Here is a 12835-nt window from a genome sequence, read left to right on the forward strand (position 1 = left end):
TAATAGGCATAAAATAAGAATGAAATGCAATTGACTACAGGGCAGGGAAAAAAAGAAGTATAAAAACAACTTATACAGAAACTAAATTGAATTTCTAAACATGCCAAAAAACCTAAGGTATATATATTTATGTCACCTCTATCAACATTTAAAGAGGAGAAAGCATCTATGAAACTCCATGATAAAACCCTGGGATAATACTACAGTGGCAATAATCATCAATAGTATTAAGATAGCAAACTCTCTTATAACAGCAAAACAAATTTAAACATACATGAAAAGATAGATGCACAATGATATTGTCATTTATTATTCAGCATATCTCCCAATCCACCAGACGTTTCCTACCAACATTACACCTATTTCTTCATTATACCATGAGGCATGTGATTGTACTATCTACTTCAACACCCTCTCCTTTAACTACAAAACTGCAAATCTGTCTATTTATTTTTGATGGTCTTATGCTGCTTGCTAATTTTTTCACTCTTTGTGTCATTTTATTTTTAGGATTTTTTTAAGTACCAACCAGTCCATTCTGAAGGAGATCAGCCCTGGGATTTCTTTGGAAGGAATGATGCTAAAGCTGAAACTCCAGTACTTTGGCCACCTCATGCAAAGAGTTGACTCATTGGAAAAGACTCTCATGGTGGGAGGGATTGAGGGCAGGGGGAGAAGGGGATGACAGAGGGTGAGATGGCTGGATGGCATCACTGACTCGATGGATGTGAGTCTCAGTGAACTCCGGGAGTTGGTGATGGACAGGGAGGCCTGGCATGCTGTGATTCATGGGGTTGCAAAGAGTTGGACACGACTGAGTGACTGATCTGATCTGATACACATAGTTACTTTGTATTCTGAAATGGATTCTTCTAAAATCTGATATCTTTAGTGTCTGCAACTATTAGTTTATTATTTCTGTTAATTTTTCTTCTTGGTGGTTTATTTCTCATTTATTTGTCAGTACTGAGTTAATTTTAGTTTGAGAATAATTCTTTCAGGATCCAATTTAATGTGCCAATTTTTAATAAATTTCCCCCTCATTGGTACATGAGGCTTAATCACCAATCTTAGTACTAATATCCCACTGCTCTCAGGGCATCCTTATTCTCCCATTTTGCTTACATGATCACTGAAGTTTTTTGCTCACCTTTTTCTAAAGCGTTTCCTTATTCCTTGCAAGTTCAGCATTACAGTAAAAATTTTAATTTTATTCAGGTTTCAGTTGTACTGTAGTGAGAAAGTCCTTTAAAGAAGCAAGTCCCTATATTACAAGAGGCAGACTTTTGATATAATCTTCAAATAATTATCTCATCTAATTGTGAAGTAAGAGAATATATTTTTTTCAAATATGCATAGTTAAAAATTCCCAAGAATAAGATTTGGGTTGACTGTGAAGATACTAGCAATTGAGACTAAATTTTTCTACAACTTTAGCTTCTTAAATGATAGCTTAACACAATTGTCTTAAAATGGTTGTGAAGAGATTTTTAAATCGCAATGCTGTTGTTATTGGCATTTAACATTGTAATGCTCTTTTTAGTGGCATTTAAAATTGTAATGCTCTTGTTAGTGGTATTTTTCCCCCTATTTCAACTTCAAGGAAGAGTTCACAGATGGGTCAAGGAAACAACTAAGTTGTATAAAACTTCCTAGTACAGAAGCAAAGAAGTATTCTACCTTTTGAGTACCTCAGTTTTAAATTTTTTTTCACTCTCTTGTAATATGTCTACTGGCTGGTAAAAGGAGACAAGCTCTGGCCTCTTTCTACTCAGAGTTAAGTAACAGGCCCCTTTAAAAAGGGGGGTAGACCTTGCAGCCTATTCAGCCAACTGTGCTGGTTTGTCCAGACCAAGTTCAAGTTCTGTGGCAGAAACTTGGTGGCAGAAAAATGGCTCAGCCTGGATGACTTTGGGTCATATACATCTCCTGGTCAAACAGCAGGTCCTGCACTCAGGAAAGCCTTGGCACTGTCCCCTTCTTACTCATACCCATCAATAAATCTTACTTTCCTGTCAAGAAATAAAATAAAATTTAATTAAAATATTTTAAGAACAAAAAGGGGAATAGACCAATGTCTATTTCCAGGTTTGATATTACACTGTGGTTAGCAAGGTATTTCACTGGGGGAGACTGGGTGAAGAATATATAGGACTTCCCTGTACACTGTTGTGTAAATTCAAAGGAATTGATCACTATCTAAAATAAGTTAAAAAAAAAATAGCAGAGTGGAAACTAGGGTAAGGCCTAGAGACCACAGGGTGTGAAGGAGGATGTTGCTTCTGTCTCTGACCAGGCCTTAAAAGAGTGGGAGGGCTTTCTGGATGGCTCAGTGGTAAAGAATCCTCTTGCCGATGCTGGAGACACAGGTTTCATCTCTGGTCCAGGAGGGTCCCACATGCCACGGAACAACTAAGCCCATGCGCCACAACTATCGAGCCTGTGCTTTAGAGCCCAGGGGCCTCACCTACTGCATCCATGTGTGGCAACTGCTGAAGCCTGTGCCCCTAGAGCCTGTGCCCCTAGAGCCTGTGCCCCACAAGAGAAGCCACCGCAGTGAGAAGCCCACACACACCACAAGTAGAGAGTAGCCCCCACTCAAAAATACACAATTAAATAAAAATTTTTTAAAAAGCCTGGGGAAAAGGGGCTCTGTGTGGCACCCTCAAGGCTTATCCTAGTTCTCCATAGGCAGTGTGCAACAAAGCCCTAAGAAATGATTCAAAACAAACAAACAAACACTCATTTGCCTGCTTTATACTCTATCATAAAACCCTTGAGTGGCCCAGCAGGGTGACAGGTAGCTGCACGAGGGGACAGAAAGCAGGCATCTTCCCTTTGGAGACACAACTAACAGCTCCCTTTATGCAAAGTGGGTTTTTTGATAGTTATTAACGCCAGGTTTACAAATAAACACCATAAATTAGCACCACAGGCAAAATGAACCCTATAAAATGGAGTCTGTAAAAATGAAAGAAAACATGACTTTTAAGGCAGATCATTTAAAATTATAAGGAGATAGAGGATCTGTTTTTTAACGAAGTTAAGAACTCTGAGAACATTTGTAAACACTCCTGTTTGCTGTGCATATGGCTTTGATTAATTGCAGCATATGCTGGTACTATGGATAATCATTTTTGATACAGTAGTAAGACATCTGACAGAAAAACTGCAAATAAGGAAGTGTTTCTCTGTGATTCTTGAACTCTATTAATATTTTAAATCAATTAACAGCTTAATGGATAGTGCAGGAAAAAGGAACAAACTAATTTAGCTTTAGCAAGCAAGAACAGTTTTCACAACTCACTATTTTACATTTTGCAGAATTTCCATTTGTATTAATAACTTATTACTTCTATTAACATACATTTTCCCTTAAGCCTAATGTTTCTTCAGTGGAGACCAATTAACTAGGACAGTCTTTTCTTAGCTAGCCAATTATTTTAATTGCTGGAATTTAAAAAAAAAATGTGCTTACTTTGCACAGATTTGATAAGTTGAATTTGCCCCCAAAATGCATTGCCTTTGTAACACGTAGATGGAAGATTTTTGGTGAAAATGTGGATGTCAAAAAATCTGGATATTTGGGGTTCTGCAGAGTGGAGTGGTAGACTAAGAAGCCTATGTCTTTATTACATTGCTATTCATCCCGGTCTTTGCCTTTAATCTGGTGCCATTCTCAACCAGCCCTATTTTGTTCATTTTTCATTCAACTTCCATGTTGTCTATATGAAGAGCCATGGCTTGAAGGATGGGAAAGCAATCACTGTACTAAAGCGGGAACTATAATATGGTAGATGGGACTCTGCAATAACAAAAATCTGAGCTTTGCTTTCTTATTCTTTTGGGACTGGTATTGAAAAAATACGTGAAGTCCATTTTTAATAAGCATTGAAGAGTTAAAAGGAAAAACAATGACAGAGCATTTCATTCATTAGATCTCCAAGCAAGGGGTTCGAGGTGCTTAAACTGAAAGAACAAGAAGCACCATAGAGACAGAGTTTGTTTTGGAGTTTAGTACCCTCCTGGCAATGCCAGGAGGCTGGTCGTTTTCATGTAAAAGACAGAAGTTCCAGAAGGTCATGTAAAAAGTCATTTCCAGCTTGCAGAGACACAGAACACACAACTAGGGAGGAAAAAGAATAGCAGTAATGAAGAGAAGGCTAAATAGTAACATACTAATAAAGTAGAAAAATTAGTAAGCAGATTGGTAGAATGAGAGAAATAATAACAACCAAAGAGGGAAAGGGGAAAAAAATCAGCTTACAGGAATTTAGAGGGAAGTTAGCAAGTCCCTAGCAACACAGTAATAGTTTTGCTGATGACAGGGTTACTTACAAAGGGCATAATCAAACATAGTAGTGCTAAGTACCACATCCCACACATTAAAAAAGAAACTGTGACAGAGTGAAAACAGTGTTAAATTAATTAAACAAGGAAGCCACTAGACTTAGGTGGTTCTAATGCCTTAGCAACCTACTTAAGCAATCCAAAACCTAAACCTGTAAATGCCTCAAGGTTAAGAAATCAAAATCTAAGGACAACCTATCACAAACAACTGGCTAGGCTTTCCTAACCAAGGCAATCACTTGAGCTGAAGCCAATCAAACAATTGTTTTTCTTTGTTCCTGTTTCTTTTCCATAAGTCTTACCTCTGGTTCCTGCAGATAGAGTACTCCTGCTGCTGCTGCTGCTGCTAAGTTGCTTCAATCGTGTCCGACTCTGTGCGACCCCATAGACGGCAGCCCACCAGGCTTCCCCATCCCTGGGATTCTCCAGGCAAGAAAACTGAAGTGGGTTGCTATTTCCTTCTCCAATGCATGAAAGTGAAAAGTGAAAGTGAAGTCGCTCAGTTGTGTCTGACTCTTAGTGACCCCATGGACTGCAGCCCATGAGGCTTCTCCATCCATGGATTTTCCAGGCAAGAGTACTGGAGTGGGGTGCCATTGCCTTCTCCGAGAGTACTCCTAACTACTCCCAATTGGTCATTGCCCACTGTGAATGAATTTTGCTCAAAGAAATGTTAAATTCTTTTTTAAAGTATTGTTGGCCATTTCTCTGTTTTTATTTTTATTTTATTTATTTTTAAATGTTTTTAGCCACACCTGGCAGCAAGTGAGATCTTAGTTCCCCAAACAGGGATTGTACCCACAGCCCATGCATTGAAAGCGGAGTCTTAACCCCTGGTCAGCTGGGGAAGTCTCTCTTAAAATTTTTTTAAATGCCTTGGTTTATCTTTTAACAGAGATAATATAATAGGAGAGTCAAAGTAGCTGAAAGAAACAGGCTAAAATAATGACCTCACTCCAGCAGACTACTGAATCCCTTTACTCCTTTGTTAATTTCATTCTCACTCCCATTTAATTATCCAATTGCTCACTCCATCATTCCACAAACCACTCCTTACTAAGAGTAACTAGCAGTCAAAATTCATTTATTTGCATGCTGTCTATCCTACCTTGGTCACTCTAGAAAGCTATTGTTGTTGTTCAGTCACTAATTGTGTTCAACTCTTTGTGACCCCATGGATTGCAGCACACCAGGCTTCCCTGTCTTTCACCGTCTCCTGGAGTTTGCTTAAATTCATGTCCATTGAGTTGGTGATGCCATCTGATCATCTCATCCTTTGTCACCCTTTTTCCCTTTTTGCCCTCAATCTATCCCAGCGTCAGGGTCTTTTCCAATGAGTCGGCTCTTTGCATCAGGTGGCCAATGTATTGTGGTTTCAGCATCAGTCCTTCCAACGAAGATTCAGGGTTGATTCCCTTTAGGATTGACTGGTTTGATCTCCTTACAGTCCAAGGGACTCTCAAGAGTCTTCTCCAACATCACTATTCAAAAGCATCAATTCTTTGACACTCAGCCTTCTTTATGGTCCAACTCTCACATCCATACATGACTGCTGGAAAAACCATAGCTTTGACCAGATGGACCTTTGTGGTTAAGGTAATGTCTCTGCTTTTTAATATGCTGTCTAGGTTGGTCAGAGGTTTTCTTGAAGGAGCAAGTTCTCTTAATTTCATGGCTGGAGTCACCATCTGCAATGATTTTAGAGTCCAAGAAAAAAAAGTCTGCCACTCTTTCCATTGTTTCCCCATTTATTTGCTGTGAAGTGGTGGGACCAGATATCATCATCTTAATTTTCTTAATTTCAAATTTTAAGCCAGCTTTTTCACTTTCCTCTTTCACTTTCATCAAGAGGCTCTTTAGTTCCTCTTCGCTTTCTGTCATAAGGGTGGTGTCATCTGCATATCTGAGGTTATTGATACTTCTTCCTGAAATCTTGATTCCAGCTTGTGCTTCATCTAGTCCAGCATTTCATATGATGTATTCTACATATAAGTTAAATAAGTAAGGTGACAGTATACAGCCTTGATGTACTCCTTTCCCAATTTGGAACCAGTCTGTTGTTCCATGTCCACTTCTAACTGTTGCTTCTTGAACTGCCTACAGATTTCTCAGGAGGCAGGTAAGGTGGTCTGATATTCCCATCTTTTTCAGAATTTTCCACAGTTTGTTGTGATCCATGCAGTTAAGGCTTTGGTGTAGTCAGTAAAGCAGAAGTAGATGTTTTTCTGGAACTGTCTTGCTTTTTCAATGATCCAATGGATGTTGGCAATTTGATTTCTGGTTCCCCTGCTTTTTCTAAATTCAGCTTGAACATCTGCAAGTTCTTGGTTCACGTACTGTTGAAGCGTCACTTGGAGAATTTTGAGCATTGTTTTTTTAGCATGTGAGATGAGTGCAATTGTGTGGTAGGTTGAACATTCTTTGGCATTGCCTTTCTTTGGGATTGGAATGAAAACTGACCTTCTCCAGTCCTGTGGCCACAGTACCAGTAATCTTCCAGCTTGTGATTCATCCAGCCCTGCATTTCGCATGAGGTACTCTGCATATAAGTTAAATAAGCAGAAAGCAGAGCCCAAGCCTAAACCTCAGGTAGTACTGTTTCTTTAGGAAATGCAATTCCATGGAAGCAAGAGTGAGGAAGGGAAGCTGGGAGGAAGAGCCAATTCTACAGTGCAGTTGAGCTGACACTGTCTGCAATCAAGGGCACCTGATGGTTAGTCTCATCGAATTGTCCTCTGAGACGCTAAGACTGGCAGTGCCTCAGGACGTTTGTGATGTGGTGGAGAAAGGAGAACTTATTCCTTGGCACTGATCCCTATTTGTCAAAAGTTTACTCCATACGTTCCCAAGTGTTGACTGCCAAGGTGACCTGCAAAGACCTCAAGAACTTGGAACATCTCTCCTTTGGATAAGAGGAGTGTGCCATGGCAGTGATCTGAGGGGTACAAGGCAAGGTGTGGTCAAGTTGTGCCCACAGAAAGTTGGCCATGGTGATGGATGACACAGTAGCCAATGGCATAGGTGGGACCAAAATTTGAGGTAACACAAAAGAGGAGCCTAATACATGTTCCTTGGAGACATTAGTAATTAATTGTTTACATTTAACTTAACTGCACTTTATAATTTTATTCATGTTGTGCTTTTTATATTATTTTCATATTCATTTTGTTATATAGCCTTGATTATAGGATGCTAATTTAGGATTTACTTCTCTCACAGACACTTAAATTCTCTCAAACCATAATCCTTTAATTAGCATCCAGGAAGTAAATGATTTCCCCTTGGTGCTTGGTTGATTTCTCTCTCAGTCATGTTATATTAAGCATGGTCAGTTGCTATGGAACACTTACTATGTGCCTGGCACTGTGATGTGTGACTTTCCTGCATTATTTTACTTAATCCTCTCTTTGAGGTAATAATCATCGTCTCCACGTTATAGATGGGGAATCTGAAGATCAAAGGGACAGAGTAACCTGCCTATGGAAGGTCACACACACAGTGAGGGACTGAACTAGACTTTCACCTATGCTTGACTCAAAAGCTCATGCCCTTTACCACAATGCCAATGCTTCTCAAAGCATCATCCTGGCACCAGCAGCATCAAGTTTCCAGGGAACTTCTTGGAAATGCATGTTTCGGGGTCCCACTCCAAGACTTCTGATTCTAAAGCTCTGGGTTGGGGCCCAGGAATCTGCATTTGAATGAACTCTCCACCGATTCTGACAAACACCACAGTTTGAGAATGCTCTGTGCTATTCAGGTTCCTGTAATTTCATACCTGGTACAGGGTAAACATACATCATCCAGTGTCCCATTTATGTTTATTCTGCTCATCTCAAATTATCCTCAGTTCTGACACTGATTCTTTTCTCTTTGACTAATTTGAGTTTAAGGAAGGCCAAAAAAAAAAAAAATTTCCTCTGAAAGAAGAACCTGACACTCTTCACTGTGGATTAATTTCTGAAGTGTTGTTAAGCAGACCATGGATTATTATGAGTAAAAACTGAAGGGCAAACCAAAATTCAAATTATTTTTATTGCATTTCGTGGTCTTGCTGGAATCACCCTTTCCTGATTAGTTGAGATAAAAGAAGAGATGGAAGTTTGTGAAATTAGTGAGCTTCAAAACCTTCTTTAAAGATGGTGAAGATACCTTTTCCTGCATATGAGTCCATTGCTTAAAAGATAGATATTTGAGATGGTATTCTTTTTATCGCACTAATTAAACATAAAGTTAGACCGAGTGTGCTTTGGAGACCTGTCCTCGTCAGCAGGGCCTGGCACCCGTGGCAGTGTTTTAATTCAAGAGGCCTAATTTAATTAGCACCCTGCCACTGGGTCGGCTGCTTGCTGCCTTGGATCTCGGGCCTGAGGAGAAATGTACAACCCCTGCTTTTTTATATCTAGTTAGCCTTCTAAAAGGTAGGATGTCCAAGGAGGGAGAGGAACTTTGCTTCTCCATCATGTTTTGCATATGGTGCTAATTGAGCTGACAGTCTTGGACCACTGTCGGTTACAGCAGCAGCTGAGCCTTCAACTGATCCCCTGTGAAGGGATTGCAAATGTCAAATGGCTCATCTTTGCCCTTGTGGCTCTTGAAATATGGAAGGGAATTGATCAGGGGGAGCTCTGTGGTCTGCATGCTTGAGTAACTACAAGCAACACAAAACTAGGAAGGAATAAAGTATTCAAATCTTACTGGTAATGGTCATACCATCTCGCCTCACTTTCCCTATCCAGTGTGCTAATGAGGAGAGGAAAATGTGAAACTCCTTGGCTTCCCTAATTGCTGTGCTTTGCCCTCATAACTTTTTTGTTCCTGCTTATCGTGGTGAGAGTCTTGCTTCTGTCAATCATTTCTGGTTCTTTCTGCCTAGAAAATAACAATGTATGTTTTTTGAACCTTGAGATTATTCCAGCCCTCTTTTTTCCATAATTAAAACAGAGAAAACGATGATGTTTTTTTTTTTTCTTTTTTTGGCTTGACTTTGCAATCATAAGCTATAGTAATCAAGAAAGGTTTGCTTTTTTATTTTTCTGGGTCCATGCAACTTCTCCTGGGTAATTCCCAAATTTTCCTCAGGCCTGCAGAACTGCAGATTTGTTTGTTTTTACCACAATTTTGGATTGTGAATGTTGTTATTTTTATTCCTTTTTCTCCATCACAGTGCAGGCAGTACTATGTAGTGAAAAACTCATGGATACTAGTGCAAGACAAGCTGAGTTTTGAAACCTGATTCTGTTCTATAGAAGCTTGGATTCATTATTTACCCACTTCAAAAATAAGGAAGAGCATTCTCCCTTTCCAGAGATATTCCAAGAACTATTACTAATTGTCATAATACCCTTAAAATCATCTAAAACAGTTCTTGTCACACAGTAGATAATAAATATATATTCTTCCTACTTTTAAAAAGATTTCTGTTGATTGATTTATGGAGGTACTGGGTCTTGGTTTCCTCACACAGCCTTTCTCTAGTTGTGGCGAATGGGGCCACTCTGTAGTTGTGGCGCGCGGGCTTCTCGCTGTGGTGACTTCTCTTGCTGCGGAGCACAGGCTCTAGAGTGCTCGGGCTTCAGTAGTGGTGGCGCACGGCTTAGTCACTCCGAGGCATGTGGAATCTTCCTAAGGATTGCACCTGTGTCCCCTGCATCAGCAGGAGGACTCTTAACCACTGCACTATTGGGTTCAGAAAAATAGATTTATAATTATCAGCCCCCTTGTTCGGGAAATTCTTTCTGGTTCTTATATTTCATTTAAAGAATTTCATTTCTCTTCAGGTTTTACTTCAAGTATAAATAAGACATCACTGTCTAAGGCTGATGGATCTTGACTCCAACTGCCTCAGAAGCCTAAGCTTGGCAGTTTGCTGTTTGCAAAGGTGGGTTTTTTAGGAATGTCGATGGTTATCGACAAGAGAGAAAAATCTCTACCCTTCTAATGCTCTTCTACTGTAGAACAGCTCTTTGGCTGCATGATGAAATATAACAATAAACAACATTTACAATATTGACTATGGTGTGGCAGGAACTCTACAATGCAGTTTATATTTATATTCTATATTCAGTGCAATCCTTCTAGCAACTTTACACCATAATTTGTATTATCACCATCAAACAGATAACAAATGAGCTAGGGTAGGTAAAGTGACTTGCCCAAGGTCATACAACTTTTGTAAAAAATCGGAGTGACTCCAAATGTAATGCTTATTGTTGGAGGGAGAGAAGGAGGAAAGGAGGATGGAAAGAAAGGAGGAAAGAAAAAATTAAGGCAAGAAAGGCAGAGAGCATAAAGAGAAAGAAATCGTATATTTCATTTCAGATGGATTATCTATCACTAGCCCTTTTCCCTACTACTGGCACCCATTTTTCCCTCTTTCTCAGGGAAATGTCAGCTTTGGAAATAATTTAACCCAAATAATCACTGTGTTGGAATAACTCTTTCCTGGTGCTGCTGTAATTTGGCTTACAATTATGGCTAATTGAACATCTTCTAAGTGAGCTCAGTGCTGCATGCACATGGAAAAAATGTTTTAATGTGCTAAGCATGCAAAAACATGATCATAGAAGTCCATTTTTACCAGCATAGAAAGAAAGCAATTAGTAAGACATTTTTTCCAGCAAGGAGGAAAAAAAAAAAAAACCCCATGATCTCGAGACAACTCTGAGATAATCCCTGGGCCCCGTTAAAGGCACAGTAATAAAAAGGTTTTGTGAGTTATAGGTTGGCATCTGTGAAAAGGTCCCCCTTCCCAGAAATCAAGATACATTAGTCTCATTATTTGCAGATACTTGATAAGACAAGAGCCAGAGGGAAGCAGCAACATGAGATGTAATCTGGAGAGAGGAGGTGGTTAGAGGAAACAAAGAAAGGGAGCTTGACAAATTTGTTCTAGAAAATCCTTCTCTGAAAGAGGGGTATTTCAGAAGCGAACAGTCATTCCTCTGGATCTGGCCTCCATTCCGTGGGAACCTGGGAGGATGTCCGTTTTACCCAGCACAGGTCTGATCAGACCCACATCCGTCATTACCCCTACTGCGAATCTTTTAGTTAAAATTGGTATGTACGTATATATTCAAAACTTTTTACCTTTCAAAGGTACTCCTTTCAACTCAACTCATAAAAGCCCCAAAGTTTCCCAGGCTGGTGCTGGCTCATTTCCTAAAGCAGCTAGAGCCGAGGACGAGAGGGAGAGCTGTGGAGACAGGTGCTTTTTAACCAGCCCTCTTCCTTTCCTTCATTTTTTTTCTGTCTTTGCCAGAAAGTATTTTGCCTGTATGGCCACTTCAGGCTCCTTGGGTCCTGCTTATTATTAAGCCCCTTGGTGACTTGGTTGGTGGGATAGAGTATGTGAGACTCCAGAATAATTGGGTGGGAAAATGAAAAGGCTGGGGGCTAAAAAAGGATAAATCTAATTGGAAGTACCATGGTTTTTACTTCCTCCTCTGGATTCTCGTTGGGCTGTCACCAAGCTCTTCAGTACATGTAGGGGCTTTCAGCTTTGTGACCACAGGTCATAAGAAAATGTTCAGAAGGATTTAGAGGTGGGGTTGCTGTTCTGATAGAAATTGCCCGCAAGCAACATAATTTCTAGTTCTTAGGGGGTCAGGAAGGATGGAACAGCTTGCCACAGACAGAAGGAGCAATCAGTGCTTATTCAGCTCTGTTTGTCTATGATTGCACATTACTAAGGAGGAGGAGAAAGCAGTTTTGCCTAAATGCAGCCAGCCAGAGTCAGAATCTATCTTCTCATTTCTCTTCAGGCTCCTAATCTCAAGATTGGGGGCACTGGCTCTTAACCTGGGGCAATTTTGTCCCCCCAAAACACATTTAGAAAAGTCTGGAGACATTTTTTATTGTTGTGACGTAAGGAGCTCTTACTGGCATCAGGGGGGAGAAGCCAGAAAGCTATTAAAAATCTCCCAGTGCATAGGACAGCCCCCACAGAGAGTCAGTTCCTCCAATAATTCTGAGATCCAGTAACCCTGATTGAGAGAGTGCCCAATCTTCCTTTACTAATGTTATTTCTCTTACCAAGGTGCAAAGCAGTAATTATAACACTGAATTTTCATTGTTTCCAGCTTGATTTTGCCAGGTCTATCTCTGAATGGCAAAACTATTTTGTTTGGTGGAAGTATTCCTGTCCCCCTGGTTGGGAGACTGAAGGGCAGATTTCTTATTTTCTGAAGGCAGCAGGCATCTTAGCTATCCTCCCAGTGCACCAGGCCAGACTCTAGCATGAATGACAGCTTTGCATTTGTGGGTTGCTTTCATAATGGTACCGATGGCATTTATGACACCTTGGTGATGACAGCAGCAGGTCACTCAGGCAGAGCACAGAGCACTTGGTACCATGTAGAGAGTAGGCCAAATAATTGTGCTATATATTTGCGAGCTTCTTAATCTGAAGATCATTACTTCTTTTTACCAGTATGTCTGAAAGAAAGGTGTACCTCGTGTAAGTCTTGTTGGAATGAAATACACT

Source organism: Bos mutus, chromosome 3 (genome assembly GCF_027580195.1).
Source record: "Bos mutus isolate GX-2022 chromosome 3, NWIPB_WYAK_1.1, whole genome shotgun sequence".
Taxonomy (NCBI): Eukaryota; Metazoa; Chordata; class Mammalia; order Artiodactyla; family Bovidae; genus Bos; species Bos mutus.